Source organism: Chiloscyllium plagiosum, chromosome 18 (assembly GCF_004010195.1).
Source record: "Chiloscyllium plagiosum isolate BGI_BamShark_2017 chromosome 18, ASM401019v2, whole genome shotgun sequence".
In the NCBI taxonomy this organism is placed as follows: Eukaryota; Metazoa; Chordata; class Chondrichthyes; order Orectolobiformes; family Hemiscylliidae; genus Chiloscyllium; species Chiloscyllium plagiosum.
Genome location: NC_057727.1, coordinates 42,972,960 through 42,980,506, shown reverse-complemented (window position 1 = coordinate 42,980,506; position 7,547 = coordinate 42,972,960). Strand labels below are relative to the sequence as shown.

Below are 7,547 nucleotides of genomic sequence, written 5' to 3'. Positions count from 1 at the left end.
TCTGCTCCAGTCCAACACCAGGTCCTCCACATCAATCCAAGTATCCGTGTCTGCCCCAGTCCAACACCAGCACCTCCACATCAACCCAAGTATCCGTGTCTGCTCCAGTCCAACACCGGTGCCTCCACATCAATCCAAGTATCCGTGTCTGCTCCAGTCCAACACCGGTGCCTCCACTTCAATCCAAGTATCCGTGTCTGCCCCAGTCCAACACCAGCACCTCCACATCAATCCAAGTATCTGTATCTGCTCCAATCCAACACCAGGTCCTCCACATCAATCCAAGTATCCGTGTCTGCCCCAGTTCAACACCAGGTCCTCCACATCAATCCAAGTATCCGTGTCTGCTCCAATCCAACACCAGGTCGACCACATCAATCCAAGTATCCATGTCTGCTCCAGTCCAACACCAGGTCCTCCACATCAATCCAAGTATCCGTGTCTGCCCCAGTCCAACACGAAGTCCTCCACATCAATCCAAGTATCAGTGTCTGTCCCAGTCCAACACCAGCACCTCCACATCAATCCAAGTATCCATGTCTGCCCCAGTCCAACACCAGCACCTCCACATCAATCCAAGTATCCTGAGAGCATGACCTCTTGTTCTGGAGCCCAAGCCAGGGATAATACCCCAATCTCTCATGATATGACAACCCTGCCATTCCAGGAATTGATCTTGTGAAATCTCATTGCACTCCCTCTCCACCAAACAGATCTTTTCTTTGGTAAGGAGACCAAAACTGCACATAATACTCCATTTGTGGACTCTCCAATGCACTGTAAGATTTCCTTACTCCTATACTCAAACCCTTTTGCAATGATAGCCAACATACCATTTATCTTCCTAACTGCTTGCTGACACCTACATGTTTGTTTTCAATGACTAATGCACAAAAATACTTGGGTCCCTTGGTACATCAACTTTTCCCAACCTAGTGATATTTAAATAATACACATCCATTTGGTTTTTACTACTGAAGTGGACAACTTCAAATTTATCGATAACATACTGCATGTGCCATCTATTTGCCCACTCAGTCAATCTATCTGAATTTCCCTGAAGCCTTGTTAAATTCCTCATCACTCAAACTCCCATTGAGTTCTGTATGGTAACAAACTTGAAAATATATGTCAATTCCTTCATCCAAATCAATATTAATTAACCCCTTCTCAATGCACAAACTTTAGAATAATCTTCCCTTGAGTTGGTTCCTTAATACTCAGATCTAACAATTCATTTTGTCAACACTCCAGCGATCCACAATATTATGACGAATGTCAATTGCCCAGACTATATGTAGATTAAAATCACCTATGAGAATCACCATTGGTGCATACTTCTCTAGTTTCTTATTTAATGCTGTCCCCTACCTCACCACAACTACAGAGGAACCTCGATAATCCAAATTTCAATTATCCGAATTTCAGATTATTCGAAGAAGATCTTAAGGTCCTGATAGAAACATTACATCAAAGAGATGTTTCCAACACTGATTGTGTCTTTTGTTTACAATGATTAAATATGAACTCTGCCTGGTTGCAGGCCATCTATGCAGCAATGGATGTCCCAGGAATTAACAGTTCTATTTCCTTCCTGGGATTAGGACAAAGAATGATGCCCACCTACTCAGTTTAGATCATATTGTTTCAGGTCATGCACCACCTTGTCCTGCAAAAAAAGAGATGAAAGTTTTCCATATACCACACAGTCTGTTTTGGGAGATGTCGTTGTCAAGGTTAAAAAGCTGGCAACATGTGTGTAATGTGGAAGTGAGGTTTGTAACAGTGCTAACTGTATGAAGGTGAAATGAAGCTTACAAGTGTTGGTACAAGTCTTGACTGACAAGAGATTGTTGAAAGGTGAGTGATGGGGATGGGCTGACTCCAGCAGAAATTGAGGTTAGTGGTGCAGTTGGTGATCTAGCATTGGAAGACTCATTCACTCTTTAATCAATCATTCACTGAACTTGTGGTACATCACCAAGGTCATTGACTTTCACAGTTATCTGCTTCCACTGCCATTTGACTCCTTCTCTGGAGGGCTTCCAAACTCCCTTTAGAGGAGGCTTGATTATCAATTTAGGTTCAGGAATTAATGTATGTATTTTTATGGGCTCCAGACCTACACTTCATCTGCATTACTCTTAAGACGCTTTCTTCAAAGGCCCTGGTTGGTTAAGACAGTGACTTAGTGACAATGAGCATAACCAGGAATTGGGAACTGCCTGTGAAACATAAGCACCAACAGTTGCTTGATGGGATCGGCAGCTGCCGGCAGTAAAGAGGAGCCAAGTTTGAAGGGACAGCAGCCTCATCACTTGCAAATGTCCGTAATAGCCAAATATGACATCACGCACATGATCCAGTGCAAAATCATTCGGGTCCCCAAATTTCTCAGTAATAATTTTTCAGAATCTCCTAAATTCTGCCCCATTGTCCCTGGCAACTGTGCTGAAGGTTGCACTGGACTCTCTGGATCAACTGACTTACAAATTGCTAAGTGCCTTTTTAGCCTCCCTGACCTCAAATTAGTTCTGTATATGGGTAATTCAATGCAAGTAAGTTCTTGACTCCCTTCAACCATACTCACTTAAAACGTTGAGCTTATCCTGGAGTCATTAGGATATTGGAGTGCGATTTTCAAACCATTCCATAAGGGGTGACTTGGTTGAAGTACATAAGATTTTGGAAGGATATGACAATGTGGATGTGGAAGTGATGTTTTCTCTTCTGGGTGCACCAAGAACCAGGGGAGACTATTTAAAATTGTTAGGACAGAGATGAGGAGAACTTCTCTCAGAGTTGTTTGTGTGACTTTGGACCTCTCTGCATCAGAAATTGGTTGAGATGGAGTCATTGATGATGCTGTCACTTTGAAAAAGGTTATATTGTCCTTGGTATTTTAGAAATGAGGTCATAAAGGTGGAGGTACTGAAGAGTCTAGTTTAACAAGAGAAAGGGAGTGGCCAATTCTCCCAGTTAAAGTGTTTCCTTGTTCATTTTTAGTGTAGCAGTCACAAGATGTGTGCGTCCAGGGGAGTTGCAAGCTTCAGTAAAAAATTCCTCTGACTTTCTTCTGAAATCTCTCTCTGGAAGTTGTTCCCTCCTGCTTGTATGAATCTGTGTTAAAATTTACCTTTTTGCCAAGATATTTGTTTCTGGGATGTCAGTGTACTGGAACAGTTAATTGGTAATAGTTATTGTGTTGGATCAGTTAAGTTTTCCAGTCGTAAAATTATTCTAAATTCTGATTTTTTTGGTTCGTGTTTCAACTGTAATGTTTACATAAATTCTGCTTTGCTTAAAGCCAAGTGTTTTATAAGCTGCATCACCCCTGCAACACCCACTTCCTTTAAAATAAGAAAAAGTTAGGGTCTAGACTACCTTCTTAAAATATTATGAGGAGGTCTGGCCTGGTCCATAACAAACTTTAAAGTAGGAGCTAGACAGTTTTGTTAGGCAAGGAATCAAAGATTATTGGGAATAGATGGGAATATGGAATTCAAAACACAAACAGACTTTTTTTTTTGGAATGGCATAGAATCCTTAGAGGGCTGAATGGCCTACTTCTGTTCCTCAATTATATGTTATTCTGTTCATATGACAAACAACTCATACAGCATTATAATGCTTTTTCTCGCTTCTGGTGCACTCCAATTTAGCCCCTTAAATACTTTTGCAATTATTAATATTTAACATAAACTGACACTGATGCTTTGCCATTCTTTTTCAAATAATACATGTACCATATTTCTACAAATGTTTGGGAAATTAGACCGTTTCATCAATGTTGCAAGTGATCTATATTAATGATTTTGCATTTTATAGATCTGTAGAGTAGTTTATTGTTACTAATTCTTCAAACCCTAATTAGTAACTTTTATATTCGATATAGAAGACAACTCATTTAACCTGATACCCAGCGGTTGTTCAAAATGAAAAATTCCACTGAGCATTCTAGCATCTGGAGTTCAATAATTAAATGCAGCGACCATAAGTAATGTAAGATATTTAATGCATACTAATTATACAGCATGCTGCTCAGAAATTGTATTTTTTTCCTGTGCTGTGCTTCCTTTAAATTCTAGAAGTGACTTATAAAAGGTACCTGCTAAACTTTGTAATATTTTAATTGCTGAAATGGTGCAGTGCCAATACTGAATATTTAAGAGGGAAATTTCATACATTGTGAGCAAACATATGAATATTAATGAAATGGTAATTGATGAATTCCATCTTTAGTAATCAACTAGGAAAACATATCAATTAATATTTCACAAATGTATCTTTTTCCTGAATTGTTAAATAATATACAATACTACTTTGTTTAAAAAAATACATATCTATTGACCCTACAGTACCTTGGTCCCCATTGGAACACGGTTTACTACTAGATGAAACCATGATAGATAAACTAATATCTATGATGACGGCAATCACTCCAACCACACCATCTGAAACTGGATTACAGTTCCTCAACTCTTCCCATAATGTGGTCCTTTGCAAATAACTGCAAAGCAAAATTCATGATAGTCATTAGACACTATATTGGATCAGAGTGTTCCATTATTACATGTGAAAACAGACGTGGTCTTTCCTCAATTCTTACCAGTTTGTCTTTCAGGATCCATAAGAGACATTAAATCATGATCCTAATTAAATTCAATGCATCAATAATTTTTTGAGTTTCAAAGTTGAGAAGGGATGTCAGAGAATACAGTCTGAAACAAAATTGACATGCCTGAACCACTCAATGGATTATTATAAGTGACTTTCAAAGACTCTGAAATCCCAATAGCACCATTTTGTTATATTTCTCCAATTCCTTGATATGTTCACTTATATGTTGTTTTAATTAAATGGACACAAGTGTTTGTTGAAGGAACCAATGGGAATTGACATGTTAATCACCTTTGATCAAATATTTCAGTTATATCTCATAGAAGAGCCATAATAGAAAACAAATAAAGCTGGAAATCATAACAGACCATCAGAAATATTTATAATTTTGCCTGCATCCAAAAAGAAAGTTGGGAGAACATTTCTTGCAGAGAAACTCTTTATGCTAAATGATTTCAACTTGAAATGTTAACTTTCATTTTTGCTCCCAGATAGACCGGATGTGAAATTTTGGTATTTACTGATTGATTGCAGAAAATCAGTCAGCATTAAAAAGGCTGCGACTTTTTCGATTGATTTTTAGGGTATGTTTTGAAACCAATTTTCAAGGTTTGCAATTTTCCAGTCACGTCATGTTGAAATCAAGTTGCAAGTATTTGTTTGTACAAGTGTCAAACAATAGATGTAATTTATATTTTATAATTGAATAACTGTATGCAACACTAAAGAAGAAATACCACATAAAATATAATTCTTTATAGGACCTTTCATGCTTGTACTCACTAAAAAGAGAGACGATCATTCTAACAGTTCAATTGTGGGGTAGCGTAATTCAGTGACAGTGATGAACTCTTGGAGAGAAATCATCTAAATCAGTATAGGTTCTACATTGATATTTAATATAAAATGTCTTGAAAGTCATGAATTATAGCATTCAAAAGGAAAATTATCAATCCTAATTTGAGAATTTAGTTTTAGTGGATTATTTTTGTGAGCAAAGTTATTGAAAGATATGGAGTTAAGACAGGTAAATAGAATTGAGATACATATCAGTCATGACTTAATTGAATGAATGGCAGAACAGGCCCAATACACTCAATGGTCTACTTTGTTTTCTATGTTGCCAGTCAACAAAATATTTTTTTTGAATAAAGGAATAATAGCAGATGAGCTGATCCCAATAAAAAAATTGTAAAATTTCCATGCAAAGTTTGTAATTCAAATCCATTTTTCAAATCGATTATCAATAATATTCTTGCCTCCTTCAAAATAAGAATCTAGAAATTAAATTGTAACACTATCCAATTACCCTGTAATACTACTTAAATAATGCATGATTACCATCATGGAGTTATCACAACTTGAACATTGTCTTTACTGCCATGAGAGAAGCTTAGGTAGCCATACTTTGAGTTTCATCTGTCCCCCATTATTTCACCATTTCAGCAAAGCTCAATTGGAAGAGAGTTTTCCAATTTATTCCATTGTTATTTCACAAAGGTTATCTTCAATAACTTGAACAATTATTTTCATACACACTCAGATTATGTGCATTCTATTCTTTCAATTAACATTAGTGTACAGCAACCTCCCTGTTATCAGGTACACAAGCGTCCGGGAATACTCATGCAACTAGCAAAAAAAAGTTTAAACAAAATATATAATTTTTTAAAAGTTTCTTCAAAACATATATTTGAACTTGGTTCACCAAGTTCTGATACATATATGCTCATCCACCATGCTGCTTAAGATGCAAGTACTAATTCTATTGTTGACCTTACTATCAACATTTTCAGATCTCAGTGAGAAAACTGCACTACCTTTTTGATATTTAAGTTTAAGTTTATTTAAAGAATACTAGAGTGTACTGTATTGGGTTTCCAGAAGAAACTGGCAGATACGTGTAATTGGCACCCTGCTACTCCCAATACATGCTACATTATGGGGAATTTAATGTAGCTAAATCCCCTTGACCTGATTGATTCCACCACAAAATTAGTTTATTAATATTAGTAGGTGTGGAATTTGCAGATCCATTAGTCACTGTTGCAAAATTTTCTTGATTCAGCAATGTTCCCCTTGGACCGAAAAAAAAAGCAATGCCACTCATTTAATAATTGTGGGAGTGAGAAATCAAGAGACTGTAAATCAGTTTTTTAAAAAATGTAATCATTTAGCATTATTCGTATTCTCATGATGTGCTATCAGAACAATTATGTAAGGTGCACACTGCAGCCGCCATTCAATCTTATTCACATCCTTCTCAAACAGTGTATTCCTAACCACTCACTGTGTACTATTAGTCCACGTGCTCTTTTTAAACTTGATACTCTTTGGTTAGCAACACTTCCTTTGGAAAGTTTCTGTTTATTTAATGTAATCCTTTAAAACTTTATTATTGAATCATTTCATGATTTTAAATAACTTTAAACAATCTCCTCTCAGCTTGATGGAGAGAAATCCTAGCCTTTCGTACGTATCCATGTCATTACAATCTGTCATCACCAAACCCATCTGGTAAATTCCTTCTGGAAAGTTCCCAAGTCTTTACATATTCCTGAAAGTGTAATGCCCAGAAGGGAATACTCCAGGCAGGAATGATTTCACATAAATTCTTGCTATTAGTGTTCTACTTGTCCAGGATTTTGCATGTTTCATTAGCCTATCTTGACATCTTTTGAGAGATGTGCACTTTTTGAGATGCACGCCAATACACCAAAGTGACTCATGCCTTGCTTCTCCTTTGCAATTGTGCCACATTGCATGCACATTCTCTTTCATTCTTCTAATCAAAATGTATTATCTCATACTTTATTGAATTTTGTCTGTTTGTGCTACTAAACTATCCATGAACTGTAGAAGTCTATTAATATTCCTTTCATTGTTAAAAATTGATGTCATTAGAAATCACAGGGAAATTCTCCACT

At 36.7% G+C, this 7,547-nt stretch overlaps 1 protein-coding gene across 6 annotated transcripts in view; it reads right to left on the bottom strand.

Annotated features, from left to right (window-relative positions):
• LOC122559072 (chemokine-like protein TAFA-1) overlaps positions 1–7,547 on the bottom strand; it is a 474,754-nt gene that overhangs the window by 27,210 nt on the left and 439,997 nt on the right. For 5 of the 6 annotated variants that reach the window (XR_006314330.1, XR_006314332.1, XR_006314331.1 and 2 more), the window contains exon 5: positions 4,362–4,510. The exons of the other annotated variant lie outside the window; for it this stretch is intronic. The gene's annotated coding sequence lies outside the window, so the exon portion shown is untranslated. The remainder of the gene's footprint in view (positions 1–4,361; positions 4,511–7,547) is intronic. 6 annotated transcript variants of the gene reach the window in all.